Source organism: Loxodonta africana, chromosome 18, assembly GCF_030014295.1.
Source record: "Loxodonta africana isolate mLoxAfr1 chromosome 18, mLoxAfr1.hap2, whole genome shotgun sequence".
Lineage (NCBI taxonomy): Eukaryota > Metazoa > Chordata > Mammalia > Proboscidea > Elephantidae > Loxodonta > Loxodonta africana.
The window spans coordinates 62,201,025-62,213,074 of NC_087359.1; the positions used below are offsets into that span (position 1 = coordinate 62,201,025).

At 47.6% G+C, this 12,050-nt stretch overlaps 1 protein-coding gene across 1 annotated transcript in view; it reads left to right on the forward strand.

Annotated features, from left to right (window-relative positions):
• Positions 1–12,050, forward strand: part of NXN (nucleoredoxin) — a 195,292-nt gene that overhangs the window by 163,217 nt on the left and 20,025 nt on the right. The window lies entirely within an intron of this gene.

The following is a 12,050-nucleotide window of genomic DNA, read 5'->3' on the forward strand; positions in this document are numbered from 1 at the left end:
GGCCTATGTGAGTTAAACCTGGTTCCTTTTCTATCAAGAGTACCAGATCCCGGTCAGCCCCAAATAGGTGCAGCCGTGCCCTTCCTCTTCGAGAAGCATGTGTTTTCCATCTTGGTCGTTTTAGCAATACTGGGACTCTCCTGGGTTTTCTCTAATCCTCCTTACACATCAGCAGATGTCTTTGCTGTGTGTCTCCCTCTGGCTCCCCTTACCAAGGCTTCTCAATCATTCTCCGGCCCCTCCTATCTCCCCTGCCAGCCCATGTGTGTGTGTGCGTGCGTGCGTGTGTGCGCGTGTGCGTGCGGGTGTGTGTGTGTATGTGAATCTGCACACAGCATGACTTTGTGGGCTGTGGAGCATGCCTCACTAGTGGCTTGGGAGGCGTCTTAGAGGTGCAGACCAAGAACAATGTCAACTGTGCTACCAGTTCTGGGCTTTGGCCTCCCTGGACCTTTGCCTGGGGTACTGCTTCCTGCCTGATTTCTTTCTACCTTCACTGATACCACCTCCCTAGTCTAGGCCACCAACACCGCAGCCCTGGCCCTACCACCTGCTGAGTAGCCTTGAGCAGGCTACTTAACCTGTCTTAAGCCTTCGTTTTCTCAGTAACATTGGGAGGCTTCAACTTCATAGGGTGTTTGTGAGGATTAAGGGATTGTTTATATACAGTCTTATTGTAAATCCAGGGTCCCTACAAATTCCCCACTTGTAGGAATTTATTCTCAGGAAATTATTCGGCAGTACCCATCACCTACCCCCAGTGCTTGACACCTTGTAACCATTCAGAAAGTATTAGTTAACCGTTAGTGTTGGTGGTGGTGGTAGAGTTCGTTGTATCACTTAGCAAGCACTATGTTTTTCTTTAGTGATGTCTTGCTTTATTTATTCTTTCCTGCCTTTCTCATCAGACTCTTAGCTGACTTAGAGCTGAGGACCAAGTCTGTTTTGTTCATCACTATAACCCAGCACCCAGCACAGTGTCAGGCATAGAGTAGGTGCTTAATAAACCTTTGTTTACTGACAAGTAACTCAGAAAAGGGGAAAAAAATTATTACCTGAAAAAGATAAACTCTTGGATATTAAAAAGATAAACAAAGGCAACCAACAATATTAATCACATGATTGGCAAAGACTCAATATCTTTCACAGGAAGAGAGCTATCCTTGTTGTTGTTACATGCCATCGAGTCGATTTTGACTCATAACAACCCCATATGACAGGGTGGAACTGTCACGTAGGGTTTTCTAGGCTGTGATCTTTATGGGAGCAGATTGCCAGGTCTTTCTCCCACAGAGCCACCGGGTAGGTTCTAACCACCAACCTTTCAGTTAGCAGCCGAGCACTGAACCTTTGTACCACCAGGGCTCCTTGAGCTCTCCTTAGGCATCAGTTAAAAAAAGAGGGAGAGAGAAAAACGAGTTAACAGAAAACATGTACAAGATAAGAGGCAGGCAATTCCCAAAAAACCACGATGATGTTATCAGTGTGGATATGGATGACAGTCTTCATAATTTACTTTCATGATTTATAGGTGAAAACACTGGAGTTGTGTTTATTGCATTTGCAAAGAACTCCACCCCCATCCCTCCACCCCCAAAAAAGGTAATACCCAGTGTGGGGAAGAGAGCAGACTGCTGGGGGGACTATAAATCACCACAGCCTTTCCGGGAAGTGCTTTAGCAATATGCCGCACAGGCCTTAAAAATCTACAAAAACTTTTAACTTAGAAATCCTGCTTGTAGGAGTTTCTTCTCCAGAAATGCTCTTAGAGTGCCCAGCAAAAGCTGAGCTCCCCTTGAGGAGGTGGTGGGGTTTTGTTTATAATCTTTGGTACCGTTGGAATTTCACCAGCCATCACAATTCCTTTCTTTACTTCAGCCACTAGAAAGCTCAGAGCTGAATGTGTCACTCCCTTTAGCAATTTTGCAGAGCTGGCCATTTCTGTGCATGACCTCGACCCCAGCTTTCCTTCCTTGTTTTCCCTTCAGGGTCATATTTTCATCTTTTCTTACTGGATTCTATCATGCATCTTTTTTTAAAGCCTCTTTAAGCCTTTCTTGGACAAAAAGGTGGAATAGATTTAAATGCATAGGATTCTATTCGGGAGCTCCAACGAACCGCTCAGTGCTCACCGTGCTGAGCCCTCTGGGAAATAAGAAACTAGAAAGGCCACCTAGTGCTGCCCTTGGGTGCACAGGATAAGGTTTATATTGGGAAGTAACTAAAAAGCTGGGTATGATGGCATCTGTAGGAATTCAAAAGTACTGGTCAAATAAATGTCATTTTTGTATGAGTGTTTAAAAAACACTTGTCCCAGGGAGGGGAGCCTGGTACCCAGCCTCACTCAACCCTCTGCTCGATCGGGGAGCCTCTCCGCACAGAGAGAGGCATTTTCTTTTCCAGCACTATGCAGCCAAGAATCTTTTGTTCTCCAAGGTAAGGAAGTTGCCCATCTCTGGGTGTCACTGTTTTTAGGTGACATTGAGTCGATTTTCGATTCATACAATGACCCAGTGTGACAAAGTAGAACTGCCCCATAGGGTTTCCTAGGCTGTAATCTTTACAGGAACTCCTGTGGAGTTGCTGGGTAAGTTCGAACCACCAACCCTCCCGTAGCTTAACCTTTGCACCAACATAGACTGGTTATGAGTAGAAATCGACTCAACAGCAGCTAACAACAACAGTCTTTGGTTGGGGATGCATTGTTCCTGGTGGTCAATGCCAAGGGCGTGGGGTCACCTGAAACTAACAGATTACCAAAGGTCAATGTTTACAACGCATAGCTAGTTGGGGGTGGCAGTCTGTGCCTTTGCTGTGCTGTGAGATAGTCTGAGATGGGGAGGAGGCAGAGAAGAGCCATCCCATAAGGAGAGATCAAGAGAACTCTACAATTGAACACGATTTTTGGACACCTGCTGCGAAGACTAGAGACAGCCTTTCTGTAAAACACTGGCAGGGCACAAAAAAATTTAAATGGTAGTTTTATGCCTGCCTTTAGAAAGCAGAAAAAGAAAATCTGCTTTCTGATTCTCCAGTCGTAAACACATAAATATTACAGTTGTAGGAGCTGCAGTTGCTAGGTGTGGCCCAGGCAGCCAGAAAGTGGGCAACCACAACTGAGGAACAAGAAAACGAAGAGCTTTCAGAGACTCGTGCATTTGGCGTAACCTCTTAGGGGCTGTGTGGAGACGAGGAGTACATATGTGGTCCCAGCTTCAAGGAGTCCTCAGCTGAGGACCAGAAGCTGATCTGCAGAGGCCCTGTCCCTGGGTGGGCGGTAGCCCGCCAGCCAAGCTACACTAACAGAATGTGAGATTCATCCAGAACCCAGACTAGGCTGTGAGAGTCCTCTGTGGCCCAGCCCTGTACCTGGGCCTCCGCATCTGCTGGCTCCATGGTATACATGCCACCCCATCTGTTCTAGGCTCTCTTAGCTTAGTGCCCTGCTCTGTCTACTGTTCCAGCCCCCATCTCGTGCTTCCTCAGATTCTCCCTATCACAGTGTTTTGTGCCAACTGCTTCCTTGCTCGTTGGCCTCTTAGGCTACGTGTCAGGACTCATTGTTGCAAGCAGTCTCTCAGACACTGCCTGCTGGCCCTGATTCTGTCTGCCTGTGTCCTATAAAGCCAGAGATACACTGAGACATGGTGAAATAAGAACGCAGAACAGCGACACAGGATCTGTCTCAAAGAAGGGCCACACAGTGGAATAGTATAAGTTCAGAGGACATGCTGGCTTGGAGCTGTCAAGCCAGACAGGCTTCCTGAAGGAGGTGGCTCTGGAGCTGGGTCTTAAAGAATGGGCGGGGTTTGAATAGAGGGGTTGGGCATTTCAGGGTGAGGGCCAGAGTAGGAATGCCAGTGGTGTGCTCTTGGAGCAGAATGGACAGTAAGGCTGGTGATGCCACTTCATAGAGGGCCTTGATGGCCATGGTGAGGTCCTTGGACTTGATCCTTTAGACTTTGGGAACCTTTTGAAAGTTTTGATTAAGGAATTAAGGGGAGGTCAATGCATTAGTGACATTTAAGTTAGACTATGTTATGGATTGAATTGTGTCCCATTTAGAAATGGGGTTTCTTTATTATGTTAATAACAAAGCATTAGTGTACGGTATGTTTTAAGTTAACCTCTTTAGAGATATAAAAGAGCAGATCAAGCAAGCACAAAGGAAGGGGAAGATGCACACCACCTGATCGCCAAGGAACCTAGGAGTAGAAGCTGAAAAGAGACAAGGAGCTTCTCCCAGAACAGAGAGAGAGAGAGACATCCCCTAGAGCCGGTGCCCTGAATTCATACTACTAACCTCCTGAACTGTGAGAAAATAAATTTCTGTTTGTTAAAGCCACCCTCTTTTGGTATTTCTGTTATAACAGCACTAGATGACTGCAACAGACTGGACGAGAAATCCAGAGGCAGGTTGTCTGCTGATATTTCTGACGGACTTATTGAGCACGCACTACAACCAGGCCTCAGGCCTCGGGCCGGCCCAGCAGCTTCTGCAGTCCAGTGTCTGTCTCCCTCTGATGGACGTATTGAGCAGGCACTGTGACCAGGCCTCAGGCCTCAGGCTGGCCCAGCGGCCTCTGCAGCCCAGTGTCTGTCTCCCTGCCTCTGCTCCCCCGCCAGCCTCGCCAGGTCATTTATCTTCTGCTAAGGTCATTTTTCGGAGGATCTGTAATCCATGGGCATTGTAAGAGTGACGTGGGGGCAGCGTCTGACCTCCTCTAACTTCACAAGGAGGAAGGAGACTCAAGATCAACAGCCCAAGGCTGATTCCTACGAAATGGAAGTCAGGCATACCTCTCTCTCTGCCATTTTTACTAATTCTGACACCAGCCGTCCCTCCCACAGTACTCTGTACTTCTCTGCTGGGTTTGATAATTCATTGCGGTGGCCACACACAACTCACAGACCATACTCACAGTTATGGGGTTTATTAGGGAAGTAATAGGTTATAGTTCAGGCTCAGGAGTGCTCAGGATACAGTTCTTCCATCAGGACAGCCTCTTCTCAGCCATGCCTGCAGGCACTCCTCTCTCTGGCCCCTCGGCCTCTGCCCTGCTCAGGTAAGTGTTACAAAGCTCTTTTAGCTCTGCTGATAAGTGCCCTGAGGCATCTCTCTCCACCAGTAAACCTTTGCCTGAAGGCTCTCAGCTTTCTCGCTCCGTGGGCTGGGAAGCCCAACGCGCCATCTACTGCCAGTCTTCTCCTGCCCCCATTTCTGTGCCACAGCTTCTCACCGTCTTCAGTGATACAGTTCTCTCTCTCTTCTCTTTCTATTCTGTCTCTCTCTTGGTCTTCTGGTTCCAAGAGCTTCTCAGTGCAGGGATCCTGGGTCCAAAGAACACGCTCCACTCTTGACTCTTCTTCCTTGATGGTTGTGAGATCCTCTCCTTCCCACCTCTGGGATGGCTCATTTTACGCCTAACTCGTTGCTGTCGAGTCAATTCCAACTTACATCAACCCTATAGGACAGAGGAGAACTGCCCCCATACAGCTTCCAAGGAGTGGCTGGTAGATTCAAACTGCTAACGTTTTGGTTAGCAGCCACAGCTCTTAACCAAAGTGCTACCAGGGCTCCTATTCTAAGCCTAGTGGATGGAAAAACTGACTGATCTCCTTGGTGGGCCATAACTACCTTATTTGCACAGTCCCACCCAATCACTTGGTGGAGAGTTACGACTATGGTAAGAAAGGCCACGCAAAAGTGATCCATCACACCACAGGCATTAGGAGTCTGGATGTAGTAGAGGTACTTGCTCTTGGTAAGTTTTTGTGCAGCATTTTATATTGTCCTGACCAGTCAGCAGCATTGTTCTCAGAAATACAAGATCAGATGAGTTTTTGCATCCTACTGCCTATGCCTAAATAGAAGGCAGAGAATATTCATAGCCTATTTGGGGGCAGAGGCAGGGTTGCTGAGAACACGCCTCGTACAGAAAGCAGGAGTGATGGGGCTGGCTGGGGCCTCATTCCATGACAGTGGGCTGAGGTCTTCTCCCTGTTGCCCTTTCCTACAGTGGCCAACTCGTCCCTTTTCCATACTTCTCTTCCAGCCTCCATCACATCCCACCTCCCTCCTCTGCAGACCTTCTGCTTTAGTGGGAATCTGGCCAACTCTCCTGAATTCCCTCCATTTCCCTCCTGTCTTAGTTATCTAGTGCTGCTATAACAGAAATACCACAAGTGGATGGCTTTAACAAAGAGAAATTTATTCTCTCACAGTCTAGTAGGCTAGAAGTCTGAATTCAAAGTGCCAGCTCCAGGGGAGGGCTTTCTCTCTCTGTCAACTCTGGAGGAAGGTCCTTGTCATCACTCTTCCCCTGAGCTTCTCAGCACAGGGACCCCGGGTCCAAAGGACTCACTCCACTCCTGCCACTACTTTCTTCGTGGTATGAGGGAATCCCCCCCACCCTCCGCCCTCTGCTCACTTCTCTCTTTTATATCTCAAAAGAGATTGACTCAAGATACAACCTAATCTTGTAGATTGAGTCCTGCCTCATTAACATAACTGCCTCTAATTCTGTCTCATTAACGTCATAGAGGTAGGATTTACAACACATGGGAATATCACATCAATGACAAAATGGTGGACAATCATACAATACTGGGAATCATGGCCTAGCCAAGTTGACGCATGTTTTGGGGGGACACAATTCAATCCATAACACCTCCTTTACCATGAGGCACCTGTTATTTCATTGGGCTCCATAACTCAGAATGTCTGTGTCTCCGCCAGCCCCATTCTTCTTTCTGGTTTGCAAAATGCTCCACCCTTGTTCTTCTAGGGTCTCGTTCTTGCCTCTTCCTTTTTTTTCCTTCTATTTCTTGCATCCTTGTCTCTCTTTATTAGCTCCTTCTTCTCCACCTAAAGATATCTCAGATCTTTCTTAAACCCCATTACTGTTGAGTCTATTCTGACTCATACCAACCCTATAGAACAGAGTAAAATGCCCTCCATGGGATTCCCAAGGCTATAATCTTTACAGGAAGGAGCCCTGGTGGTTCAGTGGTTAAAGCACTTGGCTGCTAACCAAAAAGTTGGCAGTTGGAACCCACCAGCTACTTCAAGGGGGAAGGATGGGCAGTCTGCTTCCATAAAGATTACGGCCTTTGAAACCCCATGGGGCAGTTTTACTCTCTCCTGTAGGAATTGACTCGATGGCAACAGGTTTGGGTTTGGAATCTTTATGGAAGCAGATGGCCGCATCTTTCTCCCATGGAGCTGCTGGTGAGTTCGAACTGCCAAGCTTTCAGTTAGCAGCTTTTTTAGCCATGAAAAAATTCCATCAGCCCCGAGCTACCATCCCATCTGTTTTTCTCCCAAGCATCCAAGTCCTCAGACAACACTTGCACTGCCTTGGTTTCCTCGTTCATCACTCAGCAAACACCAGCGGTGCTCCTACCATGACTAGGCCTTGTGCTGGTGTGGGGGACCCCAGACGCTGTCCCTACCCTCACGAAGCTCATGGATGCTGCTTCGCCTCTTTTCCTTCCAGCCCCAGCACTGAGCTGCAGCTAGCCTCTCAGAGGTCACCAGGGGCTCCTGCTCATGTATGTATTCAACAAAATGTCATTGTGTGCCTGTTGTATGCCAGGGACTTGTCTGTTCATGAAACTAAAAAGACAAAGGTCCCTGACCTCATGGGGTGTACCTTCCCCACTTTCTTTCCTTTTTGGTTCATTCTTCCTTTCTTATTTGGTTGGGCTTTTCTTTAGTGAACCTTCCTGGGCATCTGCCATGTGTCTAGCATTGAGCCAGGTGCTAACGGGTAAAGATGACCCTTGGGCAGGGGATAGAGAAAGCCCCAGGAAGCAGAGGGGGTGGTAGGAGTGCCCAGGGCAGGTACCGACCACCTGGCTGTGCCTTCACCCCCAGATGCTCTCCTAGCCCCCTCACCCCCTGGGCCCTATTCCTGGGAAGAAGTATGTCTTGGTCATCTAGTGCTGCTGTAACAGAAATAACACAAGTAGATGGCTTTAACAAAGAGAAATTTATTTCTTCGTAGTGAAGTAGGCTAAAAGTCCAAATCCAGGGCATCAGCTCCAGGAGAAGGCTTTCTTTCTCTGTCAGCCTTCTTATCCATGTTCCCCCAGACTAGGAGCTTCTGCACTCAGGGACCCCAGGTCCGAAGGAGGCCCTCTGCTCCCAGCACTGCTTTCTTGGTGGTATGAGGTCCCCCTGTCTCTCTGCTCGCTTCTCTTTTTTGTATCTCAAGAGATTGCCTCAAGACACCGTCCAATATCATAGATTGAGTCCTGCCTCACTAACACAACTGCTGCCCATCCTCCCTCGTTAACATTCTAGAGACAGAATTTACAGCATACAGGAAAATCACACAATACTGGGAATCATGGCCCAGCCAAATAGATACACACATTTTTGGGGAGACATATAATCCAATCCATGGCAAGGTCAGACCAGGAAGAAAGCAGTGACAGGGCATCTAGCCTCAGCTCTGCCACTGAGCAGCTGTGTGGCCCTACAGGAGCCACTTCCCCTCTTTGGGCCTCTGTTTCCTCATCTGAAGAGGGACAGGATTGGCCTGGGGACCCTCAGGGACCCTCCAGGCTTCCTGAATTGGAAGATTTTGATCTAGAGTCTATGAAGCCTGTGCAGGAAAGCCGGGCAGCTCCTGGCCTCCACGCTCCATGTCATAGCAGTCCAGAATCGGGCTCTGGGGCTGCCAAGGTTGCCCTCAGCTGTCTCACAACCTCTCTGGTACATCAGCCTGGGGTGGCTTTCCCCACTCCTGGCCCCCTCACCCCGAGTCAGCATCGCCTGCGTCAGTGTTGGCAAAGGTGAGTTTCTTGGGAGGCTGTTGTCAACTGGAAAGATTATTCAGAGGTTTACTTTGGTTTTAAAATTTATATTTGATTTACTAAAATACAAATAAAGCTTCTAATGTTGATTTAACATTGCTTTGTGCATCTTGCAATTCTGTTTATACGTCTGGGAAATTTTAGTAGCTCCTTGTTAGAGGTCTTTGAGATTAATGTTTGGACCCACTTAGTTAAATGCCTTTAGACATTTTAAACTGAATTGGTAGGTTTAAACCTTTTAAAATGCTTTATTTATCTGAAGCACAAACAGAGTGTTCCCAAGTCCTTAAGTAAGTATATTAACTAGTAAATTAAACTTATAAATATGTTGGTTCCTAAGTTCTCTTTAAAGACAGCACTGTTATAGGATTTCAACTTAAAAGTCACAAGTCTAAGTCAATTTCTCAATTACACAAGGCCAACCTGTTACTCTAATAGGCCAGATTTTCTTAAATGAATACAAATACTGAACTTAAATACCAAATATGCACAGATTTTTTTTGACACACTAAGACATTAATACTACAGGTTTGACTCACATTTCTTCCTCCACTACTGCCAGCTGCCATCAAGTCAGTCCTGATTCCTGGTGACCCCGTGTGTGTCAGAGTAGAGCTGTGCTCCATAGTGTTTTCAGTGGCTGCTTTGGGGGAAGCAGATCACCAGGCCTTTCTTCTGAGGTGTTCAGGGTGGACTCGAACTTCTAACTTTTCAGTTAGCAGCCTAGCGCTTAACCACCTGCACCACAGGGACTCCGATCATCCTAGGTTTGAGATATACTTTCTTATTAAGGAAATAATTACGTAATTGCAAGCAAACTTTGGAAGTTGTTGAGCTTGTTGAGTTTACATTTGTCCGGCATTTCACACAAGATAATAGCCCTATTTACAGTGCTGTGTCCTTGCCCTCCAAATAAGATGGCCCTCTTCGCCTTCAAATCCTCGCAGTCCACGTCCCTGGTTTCAGCACTACCTTTGCCAGAGTTGATTGCAGTTCATAGCAACATTACAGGATAGAGTAGAACTGCCCTACAGGGTTTCCAAGGCTGTAGTCTTCATGAAGCAGACTGCCACATCTTTCTCCCGTGGAGCCGCCGGTAGGTTTGAACCGCCAACCTTTCTGTTAGCAGCCGAGCTCTTAACCACTGCACTGCTGGGCCCCTTGGTTTCAGCACTACCATCTCTCAATTCTTCTCTCTACTCTTGGAAGCCATCAGCTACTTCCCAGACTGCTTTTCTTTGGCTCTGAGGAATTTTAAATGTCTCTAATCTAGCTCTAAATTCCTTTGAACTTGAAGGAATTGTGTATTCTTTCATACTCTTGATAGCATCACAAAACTCTTAAAATCATTTTTGTATTGCATCTGAATAGTTCTGAGCTTTGTGTGACTCTGTGGTTACAAGTTCCAAGGTCATTTGACTGACATATTTATGTGTATGGCGTTTGTGTATCTGGGGTAGCGATGGCTCAGTGGTAGAAGTCTAGCCTGCCACTCAGGAGACCTGAGTTCGATTCCCCACCAAGGCACCTGTGCGCAGCCACCACCCGTCTGTCAACACATGTTGCTGTGATGCTGAATAGCTTTCAACAAAGCTTCCAGACTAAGACGGGTTAGGAGAAATGCCTGGTGATCAACTTCTAAAAATCAGCCAGTGAAAACCGTATGGATCTCAATGGTCCGATCCACAACCGATCACGGGGCTGGCACGGGACCAGGCAGCATTTCATCCTATTATCCGTGGAGACCCCATGAGCTGGGGGCCAAGTTGATGGCAGCCAACAACAACATGTATGTGTGTATACAGACACACATATACATACAGTCAGTGCAGGTATTCTTATGTTGAAGAGTGTCTGGTCGTCAGCAAATTCAGTGGGGCTGTTTCTGGGGGAGCTTACGTTCCCTGTTGACTCTCCATGTGTACTGGGCTGTCAGTCCACCTTCTGTCTTATCCTGAAGTTTTTTGATGAAGGTTCTTCCACAGAGCAGCACCGGGTAGCATTCCCTATCTGCACCCAAGGAGAGCCACCGCCACCCTGGCCTGTCTCTTTGCCTTATAGTGAGGGAATATGTTGATCTGACATCACTTTGTATGTTGAGGCACATGAAGGCAGAGCTTCCAGTGTGATCTTGAGAGGCTTGGGTGAAAACAAGTAATGCAAAAGGAGCCTGGAATCCTATGAGCATCTTGGCTTGAGCTTCCCTGAATTCCAAGTATCGCCAGTGCCAGCGTAGTGAAGGAGACCTTGCAAAATGCCAACGGTGTGGGGCGTCCTTATGAGCACATGTCTGTTGGGATGGGATAGGTTGAGGTCATGTCCCTTGAGCTATCCCTTCCACAGGATGGCAAGACCTGCTGCAGGCCTTGTTGATGATTTTTTTCTGGCCTGGCCAGGGCAAGGGTCCTGCAGCTGCTGGAGGGCTGGGTGCTGGGACTGAGGCCAGTCACCAAGGACCTTGCGATGCCCAGTGCCTGGCCTTTGACCTTCATCCATTTCCTTTGTTTAGTAGGAGTAACTGGGTTACCCCAAGTCATATGGCCTCCTGACTCCCAGCGCTTTATGCATATAGCTAATTTGCCTCATAAGCTTTTTAAAAATGCCTTTCTGAGAAAACTGTTTAGGCACACTTGGCCAAAGGCAAATCTCATTAGCAATTGTCTAACTAATCCTTGGCTGTCAGAGAACACAGTGTTCTTTGCAGGGAGGCTTAGAGCCCCTTCTCTCTTGGGTCAGGAGCCCTGGCTCCTTTCTCCCCCAACCCCAACCTCTGGGGAGGGCACAGAGACCAAGGACTGTGTAGGGCCTGGGGTGGATAATGGAGAATAGGAACACCCTGGGAGGAGGGCAGCTGGGTGCTGGTGGTCTGGAGGCGGTCAGAATCTGTCTGTCTTGTTTCTCTCTTGTACCTTTCCCTAGTCTTCTGCTTTTGCTTCTCCTTTCCACCTTTCCTTTCTCCTATTCCATTTCCCTCCTTTCCCTGCCCTCCTTCCCTTCCTTTGCCCTCTTTCAAAAAAATGGATTTGTCTAGACAGAAGCTATTTTATATAAAAATCTATTTATATAAAAATGAGATACTTGGAGATGGTATTTTTCAGACAGTAGAAGGCAAGGGGCCAATTCTGCTGCTTTGGCATAGACAGATTTCAGTATTTAAAGGGCTGGTGCAGGCTGGTAGGGCCCCGGGGGCTGGCCCCACCAGCCTGGGGAAGGCCTTTCCTCAGGTG